The sequence below is a fragment of the Cucurbita maxima genome, unplaced genomic scaffold (assembly GCF_002738345.1).
Source record: "Cucurbita maxima cultivar Rimu unplaced genomic scaffold, Cmax_1.0 Cma_Scf00008, whole genome shotgun sequence".
Classification (NCBI taxonomy): domain Eukaryota; kingdom Viridiplantae; phylum Streptophyta; class Magnoliopsida; order Cucurbitales; family Cucurbitaceae; genus Cucurbita; species Cucurbita maxima.
In genome coordinates this window covers 5465246-5488443 of record NW_019272024.1, presented here as the reverse complement: position 1 = coordinate 5488443, position 23198 = coordinate 5465246, and the positions used below count along the sequence as shown (strand labels likewise).

The 23198-nt window shown below is 41.8% G+C and overlaps 1 non-coding gene across 1 annotated transcript; it reads right to left on the bottom strand.

Moving 5' to 3' along the window:
• Positions 1-18192: 18192 nt before the first annotated feature.
• Positions 18193-18264, bottom strand: TRNAG-GCC. The gene has a single exon. It is a non-coding gene; the product is annotated as a tRNA-Gly (tRNA).
• Between the last annotated feature and the right edge of the window lie 4934 nt (positions 18265-23198).

Sequence of the window (23198 nt, the reverse complement as noted above, 5' to 3'; positions counted from 1 at the left end):
ATTGCCTCACCTTGATTGACTAGTAAACTCGGTTTGGCTTCTTTCGTTCTTTCTCACAAGGTCAAGCTCCTTCCCCGGTATTCCCTGAACTACTAAATCGGAACCAGTATTCCCTCAATTACCTAACTGGAACCCTTTCTTTGACTGATTTCATTCGGTAAAGAGGCTTTAAACAAATAGACTTACCAAGCGTAAAGTAAATGGAAACTCTTTCCCCTCGTCTAATCTTCTCCTTTCTTTCACTCGGGTTGGTTGAACTATTTGACGGTCTCTTCTCTGTTCTTTCTCCGAAAACTGAAAGTCAAGACGAAAGAGAAATTCTTCTTCCCCTTCACTCAGTGTAAAAGATCAATACTCAAGATTCAATCACTTGTCCCTGAACCTTCTTTCACTCTTGAACAAGGTAAATCAGTAGCTAATTGATTGGCTCTCCCTGCTTCTCTCCTATTTCTTCTTGAACTGTAAACTCATGAACCAGATTTCACTCCTGTCCTGCACCTCTCCCTTGCTCTCACGTTTGAATGTTTGCTCGTCGTTTAGGCCTGTAGGTGATTCTCCTTGCATTCAGGATTCATCGCACCGTGGTAGTACCAGGACCCTTGTGCTCCCTTGATCAGAGAAAGTTGTCTCTCTGTCAGCCAGCCCTTTGTATGTGTATGACAACTATAAATGAGCGATGAGACACTGACATTTCCGTAAAGTGAACGTGCCCATTGAGCAGCTTCCAAAAGAAAGGGGAAGAACTGCCACAGGGTTCCAATTAAAGAACCTACGATCAGTTAGCAGATCGACAAGAAAGACAGGCACTTCGCCCTATCTTACTCAGTGTGTTGTGGAGAAGGAAATGAATGGAAAGGAGGACACAAGCCCGCTTATCAGTGTATTCCCCCTACTTATGACTGGACCTTAGGCCCAGCTCTTGCCTCCTCGCTTGCTCGATGCTTTTATTATTTTATTCCTCATGTCTTCTGTGTTCGTAAATCTGAATCCATTGAGGATTGCCCTATGGAAGCAGGATATCCACTCTTCTTTTTGTAAACTCATTTCTAGATCCGGGAAAATAGATATAGATAAGGTACTCACACGAAACAACTTCTCCCCACTCCACGAGGCCCAACTACCTGGATTTGTCCAATCAAGGGAAGAAAGAAAGGAATAGCAGCAGCTCAGTAACTATCGTAGGTAGAGTCAGAGAAGACCTTCAAAAGATCTTCATTCAAATCAAAGATGGGTACTCCTTGGGTCGATCCTTCTATTGGTGATACCCTTAGATAGAGAGTAAACGCCTTGTAGCTTTCAATGGGTTCCGTTCCTTATAGTCTTCTCATAAGCAGCTATTCCAGTACTTATCAATGACTTATTGAATTAACGATGATAACGTCTATCTTCTTACATGAAGGTATTCGCTTTAGCGATAAAGTCAGAATACCGATGAATCGATTCTTTTGCCAACCTCCAACTACTTTCTTAGTCTAAGCTCGTCCCTACTTAGGCTTACTTGCTCTATATTGAGGGGCTCCCCACCTGAAGTTAGCCAGATTTATAGATTTCCTATATTCAAAAGCACTAAGCGAGAAATCAAACCTTTCGATGAGTGGACTCCTTATGTGGAGTAAAGATCTACCTGTTGAAAAACTGAAGTACTTTCCTGCTCGACTACAAGAGCAAAGAGTTAGGATAGGAGAGGTGCTACTTAGTTACTGTAAGAGGACATCGATTCATCAGCTACCGGTTTGTATAAAATAGTTGCTTTCTAATCCATGGTTATGGTTGAAGCAGGCCGTAAACAAAGAGAGGTAGAGGCTAATTTGCCTATAAAAGTGTTCGATATAGGGGGTCGGAGTAAGGCTTCCTCTTCCTTTGTGCTTTAGAGAAGGAATGCCACCAGTGGTTTAACTGGACTCCTCTATTCGTATTCTGGGTGCTATAGATGCGGCTAAAATCGTACCCGAGACCTTTCGGGGGAGTCCCACAAAGAGATATAGTGTGATTTCTTTATATCCAATTGCTTGCTCAATCCTGAGAAGTCTTCTGTTAACCATCGATGACCTAGTCTGTTGATCCCAAGATGAATGAGAGATCGATGTGACCCTTAGGCGCCTAGTGCGGGTGCTTGCTATGGATCAACCTTTTCTTTCTTCCAACTGTCGTAACACTTCCCGAATCTTCTTTTGTCGGAACAGAAATTCGCTTGACTCTTCCGACTAATGTGCTAGTATCCCTTTTAGGAGTTTGACTCTTCGCGAAGGATTTAATAACCTCTATAGAGAAATGAATTCCACTATCAGAGCTCTCCCACAAGATCCTATAGAAGACCGCGCAAGACCGCCCCCTTTTGGTTAAGCAGTTGTCAAACCAAACTGAATTGAATTTCGCTGTCCGGTATGATTTCCTTCAACTCCATTTTTTTAGGTGGCAAAAGCACCGGGATCTCGTGCATTGACTTCTCTACACATTTCCCTTCGAGGATGGCTAGCTTTTGACTTCTTAAGCCTCCTTCGGATCGTTCATCCCAGAATCTGAACCTAATCCAATTTCTTCAACAGCCTAAGATCCCGCGTCGTGATTCTTTCAATTGAATTAACTACGATCCCTAGATTATTTATTTATTATTTATATTGATTCCAGAAACCCTGGGACAAGAACGATCAAGCTTCTTCTTCTTTGGTTGATGGACTCAGACGTCAAGCTGTGGATATTTGATCTGATTGATTTCATTTCATTCAAAAGTTGTCTAGGGCAGTCGGTCTTCCCGAATAGGGTAGGACGGTACCTAAGCCTTTTTTTTCAACTAATCGAAGAGGGTGAGCCGCCCCATAAACCACGTATTCCTCACTCACCTAAGTCCTTACGAATAGAAATGAAATAGAAGAAAACGTTCGCTAACAAGAAAAAGGTGGTCTTAACATTCTGATCTCGCCTCTAACTTTCTCTTAAGCTTCTGCCTATACCATAATAAGCTTATTCCTTCGTTCATCAAGTCCCAACTCTTATAGGTGAACGCGAGCAAGCATAGAAGGGTGGACTTTATGCAAGAGGCTTGACTTCGATCTGAGTTAGAACATTAGAATAGGTAAGATAGTACCAAAGCCAATTCCACTACTGTTGAGAGAGTGACTGGCAAGCTTTGAGATGGTTCGCGCGCCAATGGACCCTTCTTCAAGCGAGGCTTTTAAAGTCAAGTTTGGTGGGCATCCCATTATGAGCATATGATTAGTGCAGCCTGCCCGCAACTTTTGAACATCTTCTGCCCCCCGAACCCCTACTTCTGCCTGATCATCAAGATCAGTTCAACAGGTCCATCAAGTGACGGAAGGCCCTGAAGATTCTACCCCTACTCCTTCTCACAGGCCCGGTAAGGAACCGGCCTCTCAAAATTGCAAATAAAAAGGAAAAAGAAAGCTAGAGATTCTTCTTATATAGAATATAGGCCGATGTAGAGAAAGATTAGCTCAACTGTTAGCTCATTCATTATCAACTTTCAATCAGCTTAGGTCTCGAGCTAAAGGATCTGCCCTTGTCGTCGAGTGCGCCCATTATTTTCTTTGAATAGGCCGATTTAAGGAGACTTTTGATGTCCTACCCATAAAGATCTCTTATAGATGTATTTGCCCAATCTAGTTCAATCCTACGTTGATCCATCTCTATTGACTATAGTCAAGGATGGAGATCCCAAAAGGCCAAAGAAGGAAAAGTCTCTTCCCTCCCTTAGATCGATCACTGAGCCCAGACCCGACCCCTGCAAAAGCCAATCGATTGAATGTTGTCGGCTCTAGCTAAAAAAAAGAGAATCAAATAGGATGGGCGACTTAGGAGCATCTGCAACTCCACTTCTTGAAATAGGCATCCAGCCTGCAACTTTCGCTTGCTCATTACCTATTCAGATATGATCTATCCTTTATTCAATATTCAATAGAAAGAGGGAAATTCTTCAATCCAATGCAGACCATCGACCTCCTGGGCCGGCTATCTTTCAAGGGCCTAGTCAAAGGAAAGCAGCTAGAATCCCACTCTTTTAATCGAAACCGGGTCGTATGCCAAGTATCTAATCTCTGTGTCTCAAGGAGGAAGAGTAGCAAAGCAAGGATATCGAAGGATATCGGGAGCTGAAGAAGAGAGAACTTTCTCAAGCAATGAATAGAAGGCCGCTTTCAGTCCGGGTTTTGAAAGAAAAGAAGAAAGACTAGTATAGTAGGAAAAATCAGTTAGGGAATCCCTTGTTGAAATTCCACCCGGGTTCGTCAGAGGTATAAACCACTAAATCTGGAACCCGAAACTCCCTAAATAGGTTTGACTAGGGTTTGAAACAGAGCTCAAGTGGAGCCAGACTCAAGAGTTCCTTAACTAAATAGATCTAGCTCAATAGCAGCCATAGCTCACTAACTCATAGCAACTGTAGCTCATAGCTACTTGAACTCGAGGACAAGCAAGAATAGATCAAGGAGAGAAAAGGGTGGGATCCCATTCTCTTTCTCTCTGAGGTCTACATTTCTTCAATCCCTGCTTATTGTTCATTAACTAAACTCTTTGTCGACAAATGGCTGAATTTCTATTTCCTATCCGAAGAATTAGAAACTGCTCACTATTTCCAATGGTGGATTTTTTTTGTCTACTTCTCAACTATTACAAAATCTTCACTTGCACAAACCTCCCTCATATGCAGTGGAATTAGTGTCCTAGGCGAAAGATCCTCGATTCACGTCGCAAACAGTCTACATTGACTCCCTCACAGACAGGCCATTCCTTGTCCCCGTCCCTTTTCTTCAGGTTGATGTCGATTCAAATAGTTGTGCTAAGGTTTATGATAGCTTAGCTAGTTGAGCTGAGGAAGTGGATTTCACCCTACACCCTATAGCTGGACTCCTTTATAAAGATAAAGGAAAGGGGGTTATGCCAGTTTATTGAAACCTCTGGATAAACTCCTTCTGTTGGAGCGTAATCAAACTCCTTTATTCTTGATGAGTTAGAGTTCTTGTTCAGGAATGATTATTAGCGCTTGTGCGTCGGTCAAATTTCTTTCCTTCAGTGGACTAATCTAGGTAGACATCTGACTTCTTCACTAGATTGACTAATAACCATCTCAGGAGAAGCAAAAGAATCTGACGCCTAAAAGTACCTTCTTCTTAGAAAACCCAAGGAAGTAGGAACAAGAAAAGCGTAAAAGCTGGCAAGCTATAAAGCGAATAGTTCTGGACTGAGTTATTCGATCACAGCATGCAAAGATCGCGACTTAAACTTAGTCCTTGACCTTACTACGAATCCCGTGCACGAGTAGAGGCTTCTTTGCTTACTTCAGACAATTACTGACAAGATTCCATATAAGATAACTATCTTCCCTTCTTGCATACCCAAGCGCTCCTCCCAATGAGCCATTTTTTACAAGAAAAAGGGTTAAGTGACCAAAACATCCGAGGCAGCTTCAACATCTGATGCAGCTAAAATAAAAGCCTAGGTATCCTTTTCTATTAAGCAACGGCATATAATGATGAGACATCTATTCAGTCGCCAGTTCAAGTTAGTTGAGATTTGTACTCTCTTTTTATGAGTATGATTTATTTGCTACCGAATACTCTTTGTGGTATGGTATCAACCTGTAAAAAAGCAGGATTCGCGGAAGAGAGATTGGTTTACTACTATTGGTATTGGATGGATTGAGTTAGCGGGGTAGAATACAAGGACAGCCTAAACAAGGCTAGACAGCAGCCTATGGTTTGGTTTGTTAGCTCGTGTCGAATAGAATTGAATAGGACTTTGTTCAACAGGTTTGTGCCAAGGTCCCTAGGGCATCAATACATCGGTGGATTAGAGGTATATTGGTTTGATACCTTGGTTGTCAAGTCCCGGGGAAGGACTAATAGAAGCAATGATCAATTTCAATTCAATTCCCCTCCGAGGTACGGAAGAAGATGGAAACCTTGGTCTGAGTTCGCACATGAGTCAAACCCGCCTGATTATCCTGACCAGTGAACATGAAACCAAACTCAACAAACAAGAAGAGCAGACTGAATGGTATAGGTTTCGGTGCTCTTTCTTTCAGTAGTGTGCTCTTGGAGCTCAGTTTCTTGTTCCACAAGCGGTGCAACTCTACGGTGAAACTCCGCTATCAGCGCCCTTTTCTGCGAGGATAGCTCCTTGATTAGTCGATTGCTTGCGCCATGCTCAGTTAGCTTCTCTATTCGACAGGAAGTCAATCTTCTTCTTATAGTGGTCCCCTAGCTCGGCCCTTTTGTTCCCATTCTCTTCTAGGAGCTTATAGAGTCTTTCCTTATGATCTAGTTCACCTGAATAAATGGATTGGCCTTCCCAATGCCCTTCCTACTATTGTAAATAGCTAGTTGGACCGCCCCTTCGGACCCTAGCAAACTGTCCTTTCACCTTTTTTCGACCCGGAATCACTGGTTAGAACTCTTTCTTTAGCGGGCACTATTGCTCCTTGGCACCTTATTTTTTTTTAGCAAAGTATAGTGCCTCCCCTGCCACTGGCGATCGAAGTCTTGATCTACTCTTTGCTTTTCTTCCTCTCTAAGGAACTGCGTTAAGGGAGCCATACCTTTGCTCAGTATTTCTTTATACTTCTTGGTACGATCTTCCAGACTCCTTCTTTCAATACGAAGTGGAATAGAAAACTTATAATCGTTGGCTTCGAAGTCTCTCCATTGATCTTCTTCACAGCGGTAATACTCATTCATTTCCTCTAGTTTGTCCTTCAGCGCAAGTAGCTCTTCTTTCCTTTCTGTAAGCCATTGTTTGGTAGAACTCTTCCCCCTTCTCTTTGTTGGGAAAGGCGGTCTATTCGTCGGTCTTCCTCATTCACTTGTTGAAGCCTTAGCACCTAGCGGTAGTGGTTCGCCATCTCCACATCTCTGTCCCCTTCAACTACGCAGCATTATGCTCCTCGAAGCAAGGAAGTGAGAGCACCAGGAAGAGCGGATAGGTTGTTTGTGAAAGAAGTGTTCTCGAATAAGCTCTTTGGCACATCTTCTTAGGTTAGACCGGGTAGAACAAGAAGTAAGGGAGCCTGGCGGAAACGTGAAGGTGAAATACCTAGCTGCTCAATCAAAACCGACGATAGATGTGATGGATGGAGGGAATCGAATACACTTTTACAGAATCTGCTGTGGAACTAATAGAAAAAGGCTCTTTGCCACTATTAGCAATTGAATCAGAAGCATGGAATAGGACAAGGTTAACGTTATGCCTTAATCTACTTAATCTAAGAGTAGTAGGAGTTCAAACAACTTCTAATCGTATTCGGTGAAATAAAATCAGATTCTAGGTTCTTTTTGAAAACTTGCTACTAGTTCTAAGCTTGCAGATCAATTCAAAAGCATGCCTTACTTAGTATGAATCCCTGGTTCAAATTCAATAGCAGAAATAGCAAAGGCAAAAAGACGAGAGTGGTCTAAGGGCTGCTGGAGGAGGAACCGTTCTTAGAGTGATCGTATACATAATGATGGCATATCAGTAAGCCTTGTTGAATCAGTAAGCGGGCGGGCCTAGTCCAGCTGTTCTCTGGTCTTGTTGGAATAACCCTTGTGAATGTAGGAGCTCTAAGCCAATCAGCCCTAAGCCTATCAAAAACTCTCTGCTCTTGGCTTACCGGTCTCCTGGTCCGATGAGCTATTAAGTGAGCTAACAAAAGAAAATGAGAGTTGTTTCAGTATTTAAGTCAAGTCAGCCAGGGCTTGAACCTTGACTGAATGCAGCTTAGTTGGCCTTAGCCTGAGATAAACTCAATCATTTTCACTCTCTCTCAGTTCTGTCTTTGTCAGCAAGTTCTTTCATTCGATGCTAGGTCCGGATTTGCAATCTCCTTCGGACCCTTCCTCTATCATGAAAAGATATGCAGAGGTCTTATTAAGCATCTCTAACAGGAAAAGCAAGCACTCCCCTTTGTTCGGTGGCCTCCTTCCTTGAGAAGAGTGAAAGCAGAATCAGACTCTCGGACGGCCTTCCTTCCCCAATCAATCCATTCATGTGAAGGTCAGGGTAAGGGAAAGATGAAGCGAAGGGAATGAAAATAGAAAGGAAAGGCGATTTCACTATAAAGACAAATTGCCTATCTTTTCTTTCATCTCGGTAGAAATACGATCGCAAAGAGCTAATTCAAACCCCTCCGGTAAAATAAGAACAACCCACACATTCAAACCCCCCTTTCTTACCATTAGCAAGAACTTGTTTCACTTGCAGCTTATCATAAGAGGAATTCGAACACTGAACAATATCCAGAAGTACTGCTTGTGGAACCTCAATATCCCACCGGGCTTACTAGTTAAATGGCAATTGGCACATACAATATGCCCAGTTGCTTCTCTAGGATGAAAACGATGAAAATCCTCCGTATAGGATTTGAGTTTATGTAGAACTACAAAGTCTGAAACATTCGTCTTTGATTTTCATAATATCGGTAGATAGATCATTTATCAATCATTCATTGAATGATAAATAACTACAAGCTACAAGTGACGTAGATAGACGATTTAAATAACGGAAAATCCAAGATTTGCAAATAGTCTAGTATTGAGAATAACTGGAAAAGTGGAAACAAGACCTGATATAATTTGATCAGAATAAACCCAAAATCTTTGTAGACAGAACCAATCATTAGTTCCAAACCGTGGGGCGAATGAAATCCGATACATAAATCGGTTAATGTTAATAAAAGAATAAAAAAGCTTTGACTGTATCACTGAAATTAGATAGGAATTCCTGAGCCCAAGAGTTAAGAATAACAAGTTCTTCATTCCCTAAAATAGAATAACCGCTTAGAATAATAAAACATATTCTATTTGTTGAGAAGTGCAAAATTGTATGGATACGACCCTCATTATGTATCTTGATTAATTGGATCCTTTCTTTGTGGATTCCTATAGGCTATAGGATTGTAGATGTGTCTCCGAATATTCTTTCTTTGATCATTTCGTCCGAAAAGAGGATTGACTAGCATTCGACTATAACCCAAGATTCCATACTTTTAGTAAATAAGAGAGAAATCCACCAGGGTAAAAAGACTATAGATGCAAGATCAAAAAGAGAAGTTCAGGCTCTCTTTCTTTTTTGCCATTTATCAACTGTGAATTTTGAATTAACCCACTGAACTTCATGACTCTATGTGATCGAATATTTCTTTCAAACATGAATTCTAGACAAGGTATCAAATCTATTTTCTTTTTCTTTGTGATTTTGTTTGAATAACGAAAGAGAAATAGACTCGACTTCGAATTCAAATGAAGAAAGAATCCCAAATTTGGCTCAATTAAGCAAATTCCAAACAAGTGTTTCCTTTTGATGAATGACCGAAAGAAGTACTATCTTTAAGATTCAGAAATGCTTGGTTGATCTCATTACTTATTGATTAGGTATCTATGGTCGTATTATAGTTCTTGTCTGCCCTGGTATTGGTTGTACTCTTTGGTACGGGTATGCGCCGTATGGTATTCTCTCGGTGAAATCATTTTTGTATTTCTCTTATGAATTTCTTAATATGGACTATTATGCACCTGGCTTTCATAGGGTTGGATTTATTGAAGAAAGACTCCCATAAGAATTATCAAATTTATGTTGGTTTAGGTTTGATGGTAGCATTCTTTATATCGATTGGGTTATATATATCTATCCCAACGAATCTAGTATGGATTTATTATCGAATGAATAGAATATCAGATTATAACAATAACATCATGATAGGTTTAAAGAAAGAAAAATGAAATAATAGAAGTAGAACTACGTTAGCGGTGAGAGAAAGGCTAAGAGTAGAGTCTGCGGCAAACTAGAAGATTCAGATGGCACTGCAACTAGCCTATAGCTTTGACTTTCTTTCAAGTCAGAATACCGCTCGAAGAATGTGTTCCTACCACAATAGTGTTTGAACAAAGGACTGCTTTGCCAGCAGTTTCAATATTTTCTTGACCCCTATCTAGAATAAATAGTCAGACCAGACTGGCTAGAAGCTTCCGGAGAAGAGTCACTCTACACTCTAAGAGTAAGCCGATAGTCGGGTAATTCAGAATAGTTCTCCTTGCTTGATATTTGCAGTAAGGCTAGTGATAGGATGGTGTGAGATATCTCAATAAATAGTTAACGGAAAGGAATAGGTGAGAGATATATAGAAGGTAATGCAATTCATAGTGAACTTGCTCAAAGGAGCTGGGCTTTCTACTCTCGAATCGAGTTATCGGCCATGAAACAGAGAATCTCAGGAGAGGGAGCGAAGAAGAAGAAGCAGGGCTACTCTTTATTTTTAGTCTGTCTACTATAGTTGGTCAATTAAATATGAAAGATTTAGCTATCATTGAGGCAAGCCAATCTAACTTTCATCAGTTTTTAATAACAAGCAAGCCATAGTCATTCCAGGTTGTTTACCCCCTAGTCAAACCACACCCTCTTTGTTAGCAGGTTTAGTCAAAGACCTTTCTCACGAGTGTTAGCCAGGTAGTTTACCAACGTAGCTTCGGTAATTCAATTCTCACTTTCAATAGGTACTCAAGATAGAAGCAAGAATAAAAGAAGTCAAAGTGGGGCCCGACAATCTTCAACAAACAAGAGGAATTTGAAATCAAATAAATAAGTGAAAAACAATAACAAAATTGAATGAATAAGTTGAAGCTAAATCGACCAACAGAAGCGAAAGCTCAGATTCTGCCCAAGGCTTTAGATTGTTGGTTTATAGATAGCACCAGTCAAGAATTGAATTCTAGGTAGCGCACTGAACGAAGTCAAAGCACTTTCTAGTTTCTAGTCAAGCTCGAGAGAAGTGAGTCACTTGTTCAATTTATCGCAGGCGAAGCTCAGTCCAGAGTGAAAGGGAAGTCGTGAGGCTCACCCAGTAGGGAATATGGAAGATTTAGGAGGAAGTGTGAAATGAAAGCTCAATCTATCAATTGAGGAATGAAGCTCAAAGACAGGTAGCTCCGGGAAGACAGAGGAATTCGAGAAGAAAGTACGGCCCGAGATTGTGTCAATGAAGACCAAGCCCACCTCCTGGTTCTCACCCTTAAAGCCATCTACAAAGTTTAGACTTTCGAAGAAGGAACTATTAAAAAGTCCTATTCCTTTCCGGTCTACATTCATCAAAGGCATTGCGCTGGGCCGGTATGTTTTCCTGCCTCCCGCTTTGGTGACATTTTCTTCTTTCTTTGGGATTCTACTGAACGGGGTAGATCCACTTAACTATAAGCCAAATCACGTTTAAGGTGCATAAACAAAGGGCACCTTCGGATACATAGGGGCTACTCTAGTCAATCAAAGTCCTAACTAAGTAAGGAATCTCCAAACAGAAGTACGTACTGCACGGCCGAGAAAGTGATTGAGAAAGCCAAACATTCTATCTGGATCTTTTTTCATCTTCTCCTGGTCCTTTTGAAAGAGAGCTTATGAGCAGGTTCGATTCAAGATCGACCTTCTTCTCTTTCCTTCATATTCACTCTATTCTGACAACCTAAGGCCTATAGGACCTTAATGCTCAACCTTAATGAATGACTACATGGGATTCACGAGAGAACCTACCTTGGGCTGGCCTCTCCTTCATTCCTCACTTCCTTAAGCTCGATGCTAGGAGTTTGGAAGCTACCTGTTGATGCGGCTACCTCGATTAATGGATGAGCTCGATTTCCCGTATGAATGGCTACTCATGGACAGATAGAGTACCCCCTTTCGTGCGTTTTTCTTTTTATTGGCTAGGCTTTCCTCCTTTTTTTCTTTTCTTTCAAGGGACTAATCCTTGAACTAAAGACCGGCACGCTATTCCATTCCGAACAAAGGAAGGATAAGGTTCTTTCTCTCCTCGTAGCTCAGTAGCTAAGCTAAGAGTTCTTTCTATAGCTGTTGATGAGCCCAGGAGATAGAAGGTAGTTGGCTTTTGAGTTCAGCATACCAGATGACTTGCCTTCGAAGTTCTTAGTTTTTTCCTAGTGGACTGACTATAAAGAGTTAGGAATTCTCTTATCTATCCATTATAGATATGAGTTAGCCTTTGTAGCTAGCCAATAAGGCAACTGAGGGAAAGGACACGCAAGCTCTCTGGTCGTGCATAGTCTGGCCTATCGTTCAGTGTAGGAGACAAATAGAAGGAAAGTGGTCACCAGAATGGATCCGTGAGCACTTAGGAAATCTCTCGAGAACTTGATAGCCTTAGTCTTGTGAGGTTCGCATCTTCGACGCCCTTGTCAGGGTAGATGTCTACCCAGGAAGAGATATACATGGCAGCTAGCTGAGACCGCGAATGATTCTCCTGCGCTTGTAGATTCTTCTTGTTCAACCTAGAGAGATTCGAATATGAATGGGGGAGGAACCAGCTAATAGTCCCGGATGCTTTGCCTATCCTACGTAAGATTAATCTCCTAGTGGGGTGGAAAAGTTCCATTTTTCATGGTCTAGTCGGAGGGAGTGATAAGTCTCGAAAAAGGCGAGCTAGGCTCAGGAGCCACTCAAGGGAAGAAGGCTCTCGGGATTAAACTTCTTGTGATGAATTAGTCCTCCTACTCAAAGTCGTCATCAACCACTTTCCGGCTTGGATCTGAGTCAACGGCATTAGCATTTTCTTATCACTACACTGTCTGTGAAGAAAGAAGCGTTTCCACCACTCTACCACCTAGCCAATTCTGTTCCACTTAATCCCTCTTTCATAGCCACATATCTTTCCGGCTAAGGAATGGGAAATCTGACATGAAGCAAATTTGCATTTCAATCGGGCCATCTTTTTCTTAACAATGTCTTTGTCATTTGATCCAATAGCGTTCCGTTAGATAGGAACTTAGATAGGAAGAGAGTTATAAATACTGATCACTCTCGGATAGAGTATTAGAATGGAAAGATCCATTAGATAATGAACTATTGGTTCTAAGCCATTTCTAACGATTAATCAACAATTCACATTTCTTGTGTATGATACGTTTATATATAGATTATAGATGTAGGAGGATCTGTTTGGGAAGTAAGAAGCTCCTTTGACATCTCTTCATCTTCAAAGAATTCTCGATGTGAAAACAAAGAAAGAGCCAGGGGGCTGATCTTTAAATAAGAAAAAGAGCAGATCTGCAGGGTTCAAAATGAATTGATTCGAAAAAAGCCTTGTTCTTTGGATTGGAAGATCTACCTCGTGTCTGGTACTGCATGGTTCTACTTTGGAAGAACTCCGAATTATTCTCTTAAATGAAGCTCATCCTCTGAATCATAAATGATCCGCTTGCCCCGAACTGCCTTAATAGGGAAATCCCAATGAATTGGGCCTTTCCATTTGTATTTGATTGTATCGAAAGACGAAAGAAAGATGAAACGAAAGAAAGAGGAATGAGATATAAACCTATTGATGAATTAGACTGAACTACTTATGAGACTCAACTACCTCAGTCTGGCCCTTCTTTCACTCATTTGACTTCCCTGAGCTACTGAACGTTCACCTATCCTTGAACTCTTGAACAGTAAACACGAAAGATGAATTAGACTCTGTAACTGTAAGAAGAAACGAAAGAAGAATTAGACTTTACAGTGAAAGAAAGAGTAAATGAATTAGGAATAGGAAGGAAAGACGAAACAAGATTCATTCTCCTTTACAGTGAAAGAATGAATTGATTGAAGAACCTTTACTGTCGATTAAATCAAAGAAAGAAGGAAGAAGACGACCTTGTTTACTCTTCGTGTTTGAATAGTGAAACCCGAGTTCAATTCCCTCAAAAATGGGGACAAGTGATTGAGTGAAGGGGAATTCATCTTGTTTGTTGAGTTGAGTCCTAGTTTGTTTACCGTGAAAGAATCCATAGGAAAAGGAGTGAAGGATAATTCTGGTTGGTTGAGTCTTTCCTGACTGTGAAGGAGTAAGTCGACTGTCAAGCAGCTATTTCTTCTTTCACTGTAAAGGTTCCGGTTCCTGTTTGTTTCAAAGCTGCTAATTCATGGATTCTTTCAAACACAGTAAGAGGATAGGTGTAGGATTGAATTCATTGACTCGACTAGAAATGAATATCTTCTTCCATTCTCGTTAGGTTCTTCAACTTGACCTCGTGAAGGAAAAGGTTTGAGGTTTAGTCTGATTTTCTTTACTCTCCTGTAAAGAGGTGATTGAGCTGATCGATCTTTCTTTCTCTTCTTTTAGAGTTAATAGGTTCCGGAATAGAGTAAAAGGAGATTGAGCTGATCTTTCATTTTCTTCATTTACTGTGTTTGAAGGGAAAGTCAATGAATTAGCTACTTGACCAATTTACCTCGTTCAAGAGTGAAATCAGTCTAATTAATCTTTCGTCTTTCCTCTCCCTTCTTTCATGAATTTATTACTCTCCTGTAAAGTTCAGGTTCATGAGTGAAGTTCAGAAACAAACTCTAATTCATCGAGAGTTGAGTCTTGACTTGCTTGAAGGTGCAGGAGAAAGATTAGTGAAAGAAGGAAAAGGCAATTCAATTGCCGAGTGGTTGAAGCTCGAGACAAAGAAATGATGATTGACTCCTCTCTTTGACAGTGAAAGAATAAATAGGAAAGAGACTAAATGAATTAGCGCCTTTACCTCCTTCAATCAGCGAGAGGAAAGAAAAGAGAACGAGTGAAAAAGAGAAATATAAGATTCGAGACACACCTTGTTTACTGTTCTAGAATTAATAGGAAAAGGAGAAAGAGTTCCGGCCAGAGTTCAGTCTCATTCATCTTTAGTTGAGTCTTGACTGACTGTTCAGTCTCATTAATCTTTTGTCTTTCCTTTCTTACAGGAGAGTACTAGAGTGAAAGCAAGAAAGGAGAAAGACCAGTGTTTGAATAACTCACAATAACTGCACAAGGGAATAGAGGTTGTTCAGGAGCGACGAAGCCACTCGACCGATAGGGAGAGGAGTGAAATCAAGGAGAGAGTGTAAATTCATTCATTCATTAGTGGCTTTACCCTGTGAAATAAGGAATAAATAGGTCAAGAGTCAAAGGGGCAGGAGAATGAATAGGAGTAAGTAGGCAGAGAGAAGTTAAAGAATGAATCTTGCTTGAGTTTCGGCTTTCCTTCCTACCGGCCAGATTAGTCTTTTCTTCTTCTTCAGCCCTGACTGTAAACTCTCATTCATCAATAGTCTCCCTGATTTCATTCTCGTCAGGGTCCGGTTTAGGTTTAGGAGTGAAAAAAGGGACAGGAGAAAGACTACTACTTACTATCTATTTACCAAGTCAAAGAAAAGAGAGGTGAACAAGAACTTTCTTCGAATAACGAACACAGAACAAGGAGTTAAGTCGAATGAATGAATCTTTTTTTCGTTTCATCTTTCTTTACAGGAAAAGAATGTTTGAAGGGTCAGGAAAAGGCTTAAGGTTGAGTAAGTAGGCAGCAGAGAAGTGAGGTCTCATTCATCTTGAGTTCAGTCTTTCCTCTTCTTTTCTTACAGTGAAATCCGGTTCAGTAGTTCAGTTCGTAAACTCTCTCTCATCTTGAGTGAAAGAATAGTGAATGGGCCCGGCTGAGGTTCAGGCTGATTCTTCTTTTCCTCCAGTTTACCGAGTGAAAGAGTGAAAGAAGTTCAATGCAGGCAGGGTTACGAGGAGAGAGATGGGAGGGAGTAATAGCCAGACGAGGAAGATCCATTCAAGAGTCCATAGGTGAAAGAAGAATGAAATATGCTCTCATTCATAAATAAGGAGTCTTTGTTTACTGTGAAAGAATAAGGAACAAGAATTAAGAATCAAGATCAGTCAAAGAATAAATAGGTATCGGAGCTTTACCTTCTTCCATCAGGGAGAGTCCATTCATTAGCGGCTTTCCCGAGTTCAATCTGATTCATGAGTTCAGTTTGTAAACTCTTGAGTCTTAGTTTACAGTTAAAGAATCAATCAATAGGTTCCGGAGCAAATCTTTCTTGAATCTGAAGAGTCTTGAAAGCAGAGTCAAAGGAAAGAAAAGAGAAGAGACCGTCAAATAGTGAAACCTGACTTTACAGGAGAGTAAATTCATAGGAAAAGGAGAATGAATAGAAAAGATGTGAAGCAGTGAGACCAATAGAATAGGTGAAGGAGTTAACTCGAATGAATCGAGAGTGTTTACAATTACAGTTCGTTTCGTGAAAGGGAGAGGTGAAGGAGCGAAGCAATGAGATCGATAGGTGAATGAGCTTGACCTCATTCTCATCCAGCCTATGTAATGTAATTACCTCCAAAATGGACCAAAAAATAGGGAGAAGAGTGAAACAGCTCGACCGAAGGGAGAGGAGTGAAGGAGAATGAATTGAATATGCTTTACCTTGTTCAATCAGTTCAAGGAAAGAATAAAGAAGGAGGTAAACGAAGCGTCGAGGGGCAGGAAATGGAATTAATTGCTTTACAGAGTTGTAGATGGGCAGGCAATGGAATTGTGAAACTGAGTTTACGAGGTGAAGGGTCGAGGTTGAGTCAGATTTTCTTACAGTTCCAGAAGGAGAGAGAAGAGAAAGAATAAGGAAAGGAGTATTGATCTTTGACAGTGAAAAAGGGAGAGTCAAAGAGTGTTTGAAGGAGAAAGAACCAACCATGCTGTGAGACCGACAGGTGAAGGAGAAAAGAGATCGAGTTCAATCAGTCCAGGAGAGAAGCTAAGCTGCTTTACCAAGCCTCGTTCAATCAGGAAAAGGTTTAAGGTTGAGGATCATTCATCTTTCTTACAGTCAAGTAAAAGAGTGAAATCAGGTTCCGGGGACAAGAGAGTCAATTCAATCCTCAGCAGCAGCTTTACCTAGTCTTTGAATAAATAGGTTCAGAGGAAGGTAAATGAGCTTCTCTTTCTTTCATTTGTTTCGTCCTGAAAGCAGAATCAAATTCAATCAAAGTGCTACTGAATATGCTTTACCTCGTGAAAGAATAAAGAGGACCACGGGAGGAAAGATTTTGATGGAATGTCCTACTCCTACCCGAGCTTTCCGATCAACCAATCCCCTAATTTCAGGGGCATCTCTATCTTAGGTAGGGCCAGGGATCACTAATTAGTCGAATGAACCTATCCCTCTATCTAGCCTATCATTCATTGTTGGGTTGATCCGGCTGGCAGTTCCTGCATCTCCTGCGTCTCCATGGGGGCCCTTCATACAAGTTTGTTGTTAGGAGTCCCTGATGTAGAATCTCTCATCAATAGAAGTTTACTAACTGGCCTGGATCTTCAATCAACGATCTACTGCTCCTTCTTAGTTGCGGATGCCCATGCTTTGATTCTCAAGCCCTAGCCTGAATCCCTAGTAAGTAAGATCGGAGTATGGAATTCCTCCTCGCTTCAGTCCTGTTTGAACCCATTCCAGCAACGAAAACCCTCCTACTGCAAGGCTCTGCCCGCCCTTCCCTTCTCCTAGAATCCACTCTGGGTCGGCGGAGCTTCTAGTCCAACTTCTTGAGCAGCCGAGATATTGAACAATGAACATTTAATGGAATTCCTTGCCTCATCCTGAGATGAGAGGTAAGGTCGATTTGACTCGAATCCTGGACCTGATCTTTAATCCTACACCGGTTAATGATGCGATGGGAGAAGTTTCACTCTTTCTCATTTTGTCATCAATGCTGGCCCAGTGCTCGTCCATGCCCAATCCCAATGGACAACCCTTCGATCCGATCTGCCTGCCCCTAGCTCTATAATCCAGTCGTCTTCCCTAGTCCCATCAAGCCCTCCTCTCTAGAGCCTAGCCCTCTTTCTCAACTCGAGTCTGAAGTTCAGCGGCTTTCATCGTTGACGAACACCTGCGCTAATAAGACAAAGAAGTGGGTGGGGGTCTATGCCTTGATTGAATGAATCAGTAACAACTAATTAGTGTAATGAGGTAGAAAGAGACGGATAGGGTGGGAATGTCCTATCAATCATTGGTGGACCTTCCCTTTACCCAGTCACGGAGCTCTCAACGAAGTTGTTTAGGTTCTGGAATTCCATCTGAGAGGGTTTCGGTTCGAAGGTTAGAAAATGTATGTGGTGCGGGTTAATCTCTCTCGACCAGTTAAGGTGAAAGGGAAGGGTGATCGAGGGTCCCCAGACGTCTAAGCAGTCGTAGGCGAAGGAGACAAGGGCGAGGCACCGAAGATGTTCGAGACTCAACCTCCATCTGTCATTAGTAATCTCAATCTGCTTTTCCTATTCACTAGTACACTGCGCGCTAAAACAAAAAGGACTTTTCTTTCTTCTTATTAGGTTGATTGGTTTGTAACCCTATCCAAGGGGTCTCGCCCCCATTTCTAAGGGTGCTTATGCACTCTACTCGTTACCACTAAACGACGAAGCCTTGAGCAGAAGGAGAGACTTGAACCCTCAACCTTAGCCTTGGCAAGGCTATGCTCTACCATTAAGCTATTTCCGCCAGCTACGGTAGTGGCGAAGCACTACTGAGTAATTCACGTATCACGTCGAGAGGGACGACTTATGTTTTTTTGCCGGACCACACTCGTCTTCAATCGAGCTACGAGCACGAGTAGGTAGGCGGGGGGCGGCTGGACTGCCTTTTCAATCAATCTCAGGCCGACCCCTAATTACTAGACCGACCTGGTGCGAGTTGTAAGGAGTCTTGTTCTCGAGTCGAGTTGGGGCGTCATTTCATTCTCGTAACGAGAGTGAGTGCACCGCAAGACCAGACAAGTGACTCCCTCGCCTCCCAGCGGCAGTCTTTAAAGTTCAATCATTTCATAAGCTAAGAAATCTAAATCCTCTTCTTCTACTGATACGATAATCCAACAGCTCCATGAGTCCACTCGGAACCAGTTGATTCCTGAGCCATTCGTTCTCCCCTCTCGGTTGGCGTTTGCCAGCCACTAGAGCAAGTAAGAGAACAATCAGTGAATAAACAAGAAGAACCCATTATTACCTACCAGATTATACACCTTTGTGTCTGGCTATTTATATGGACGTGCATAAAGAAGGGACGGGACATCTCTCTCCTTTTTTGGGGGGTGAATCGAGAGGTAATAGGTAGGTAGGCAGCAACGGCACCTCACGAACTTCTGACTGAGGCAGTACCATCCAAGAGATTCTGGTTATCCTTTCATGTTCTCTTTAATGAGGTCGCCTCATATATTCTTTAACCTAATTAATCAGCTCCGGGGGAGAATGGTGATGGAGATGTATTGCGGCCTTCTCCTATTCATCAACTCTCACCTCATTCTTCTGCAGTTGATGTTACGAATCAGCCCCACTCTTTAGGCCAGCAACTTTGCTCAGCATCTTCTGCCGATTGTCAGCCTGTTCAGTTGACCTCAGAGGATTCCAGTCACCCGACACAACATCTTTCTTCTCGGCGGCGAAACCATTATGTTGTTGCCCAGACTAGGACTACTCCAGAAGATCAGCAGTCGGGACGAGTTGCTTCCCTTCCAGTCGCTTCCTCAGATTCTGGATCCCTCTCTCAGGTTCTTCGATCCTCTCGACCTTTCCCGTTGCAGAATTTGAGTCTTTAGAAAGAGTTTTTCCCAAGAGAGCTTACCTCATGTCAGTTCAATCTTCTCATTCACCTGAATCATTTGCTTCAGCCTGAAATCATTCTTGTTGGAGAGATGCTATGCAGGAAGAAGGAAAAAAAGATGAAAGAAGACTGAACTGAGTCTTATTGCCGGAAACAAGCCATTGGGTGCAAGTAGATTTACAAGATCAAGCATAAAGCATATGGCTCGCGTCAGAGATACAAAGCTAGCTTAAGGATTCCTTCCAAAATCTTGAGTCGACCCCCTTAAAATATAGGGGAAAGATTTGCCCGCTAAAACACCATTCGTAGCATTCTCGCCTTGGCTGCAATCAAAATGCCCTGATTTCAATCAACTTGACGTGAAGAATGCCTTTCAACAAGATAAGGGAAGCGGGGATCCACAAGAATATATTTCTATTCAGCCTCCTCTAACTCCAGGCTGATCTTCTACTAGGAATCCTATAACTTGTTTGTTGGTATGCAAGCTCAAGAAAGCTATTTACGGATCTATATGCTTTGATTGGCTAAAGCAGGCACCAAGAGCTAAGAAGGGGGCCCTGCTTGAAGAAATTTAGCTTGTTTCTCACTGCTTGATTTTGGATAAAGGGTTCCGGCTACAGTAGAACCATGGGGATTCTGAGATTTTGTTTGTTGACGTCATGGTCCTTGCCTCATCCTTCTTTTATACGTGAAACATTCTAACCAAGAATGATTCTTCTCTTTGATTCAATTTCATCAAGGAGCTTGACAACCAATTTCTCTCTCTCTTTCATCCGTTGTATTACTTTCTCGGCATAGAGGTATCTCGCTCTACCTCTGAACTTCGCCTAACCCAAACAAAGTATACTAAAAAATGGAATTCTTATCTCGTCGAGACTGCCCTGCACTACGCCCGACAACTCATCAAGCAATTTCTTTGCACTTTCATTTCAGTGATGAGGTCCCAAAGAGGGAAGTAGGGCTCCTATTGACTAAAGGTGGATTCTTCGCTTTCCTTTAGAATGAAACTATTTAGCCCCTACTTTTAAAAAGGCAGGCTGCCCTGACGACCGACACTCTACCTCGGGCTTTTGTTCTTGGTCGGAATCTCATTTCCTGGAGCGTTAAGAAGCAGCCCCTGCCTCACCTCTTCAACATCTATAAAAAAGCCTTTCTCCTTTGATTAAATAATAATAAAGTCAAGTCAAGCTTTTTGAAGGAAGCTGCTAGAACGCTCCCGTGCTTTACTAATAACAAAGTCAAGGCTCTGATCATCGAGAGTAGTTTTCAGATACAAAAAAGATAGAAAATATCAACATTTGTCTTCTGACTTTTTGTTTTCCAACAGCAATTACACATTCCCTCGGCCTCTGATTACATTCGAAGTGCCATTGCCCATATATGAAGAACCTAGTTCTTCAATCATATCTGTACCAAATTCTACCTTTCGGAAGAAAATCTGATGCGAGGACCCGATCCACCAACTATCTGGAAATGTTGGCAAACAGGGCCAACGTAGTGACCAAGACTACCTTTTTCTGATCATCATGGCTTTTTGTTTCCCTTTACCCGACACTCAAAACTCAAGTGACCTTTCTTCTTGCAGGACCAACACTCTATCTATGTTTTTCTAGTCCTTCTCAGTGCTTATTCTTTGTTTTGAAACATATTCTTTTGCGCAGCATTAGTCTTTTCAAACTGCTGTTCAAATCTCTTTTCAGCCGGAGCCTAAAGAAAATGGGAGGATCAATCATAGAACAAGGAGGAGTTTCACAGGAGAGAGTGGTTGTCAAAGACTCAAATGACTGAAGCGAACTTCCCGATCACTTATCACTCTTTTGTATAGGGTTGACTCTCCTATAAATTCTATGAGAATCTTCTTCATCTTGTCTAAGTGCTGATACACACTCGTCCCCTCAAGCATCTTGCTTGGAAAAAACCGTTACCGAACAAAATGTTTACCATTGTCACTGACTCATACATTCCCCTAAAGAGGTACAGGGGAGTCTCCCATCTTTCTCATGCGGACTCAATGTCTCCCACTGAAACGAGTACCTTATCCTTGACCACCATTAGCACAGCTTCGAAGAACTTTTTGTTTCTTGTCTACAACTATTGATGTTGTTCATATGCTTTCTTTTGTTGTTTGGCTACAACAACATCACTCACTTGATTGAAGAAGCCATTAGCGCCAAATCTGCGTCTCTTTTCTCAAGAATGAAAAAAAAGGATCCTGTTCTTTGAGAAGCAACTGCATTCTCATCTTCCAAACATATACATTTAGAGATTCCATTCCATTTTGCGATCCTTGACAATCGTATGCGTTAATGCAGTAATCATATCAGCAACTATAGATCCAAAAGATTGTATCGCTACCATATCTGCATAACCTGGACTCTCATACCAGATGATAACCATCTTTAGCTGAAAGAAAGAACAAATTGATAGGAATGTGCAGAGCTGAGACCTGCTGTTGTTGAGTGGCAGTAAATGAGAAAGAGAGTTTGATTTGATTCGAAAAATGGTATCTATATTGATAGAAATATCTAAGTGTTTCAAATATGAAAATAGAAAACTCTTTGAGATCACTCTACTCTCTCTAGACAACGAATTTCTTGTGTGTATCCTACTCTCATCTCAAAACCCAACCTCAGAAAAACAGCATGCTTTCCCTAAATTTGTTTGTGCCCTGCAGATGGAGTCCTTTTAAAAGACCCAATCCCCCAAGGGGCGTGTCTAACTACCTCATGGATAGCATCCACAAGACAATTAGCCTAGAAATGGATGCATCCTTTTGCTATCTCTCACGACCCCCTAGAAAATTGGAAGGTCACAAACCGCCCTCTACAGTTTCTAATGGGAAATGGTGCTAAAGCAGGACCCGTGACTATGAAAAATGACAGCTCAATCAAGACTTGAGTCACCTTGGAGTAAGTCAAGCCACATACTCAACAACGTCTCCCTCCGTCTGAACTGTGGAATCGAAACACAAACGAATAACTTCAAAGATTGGATCTGCAGATCTACGTGTATTACAAAATGCGGGTTTTCTTCAATTAGGTTCTCAAGGAACTTCAAAAGACCAAACGATTGAATCCCAAACTCTTTCTGGCGGAACCTCCCGAGTTTTGAGAGAAAAACCACGATTTTAGCGAGATTTAGAAAATAGTTCAAAGCAGCGAAACCTCGAGATACTTTTCACTTGTCTTCTGCGAGTCTGAGACCTTACGACTACTCGACGCAAGTCCTTATCTCGACAAAATCCCCTTAAAGTCTCCTCGACTATTTTGAAATAAAAAAAACCACCCAACGACCTCTCATGGATTGAGTTACATAGTGCCACCCAGGTTTGGAACCCACGTTTGAGAAGTGAATGTGCACGCATGCATCATAACCTAATTGGTCGTTGGTCCAAGGGGTCCATAGAAGAAAAATCAGATATTCTTTTGCCTTTGTAAGAGAGAAAGAGTCGAAATAAAGGGTACGCTCTAACGAAGATTTGCTCAGGGCTGTTCACTTTCATTTGGTCGCCTGGTATCTTGAATGAAACCTCTTTGCTTGCGGGGGCAGGAGTGGAAACGTCTGAGAGAGCGCTTGGCGAAAGAATCGTGTGGCGTGGTGAAAGGTTGAACGTTGGGGTTTCCGGCCCCCCTCCCCTGGTCTTCACCTAATTGTCGAAGAGGTGAGTTGAGTATCCACTCTCTCGTGCCCTTGCTTGTTCCTGTTCGTCTATTCGGGACGGGGCAGCCACATACATGAAGAGAAGAAGAGAGGGGGGTGGTTCCTTGATATTAAGGAATCAAGGCGGTCAAAGAAAAGAAGGCCACAAGTGGAAGCCACCGATGCTTTGGTCATTCACC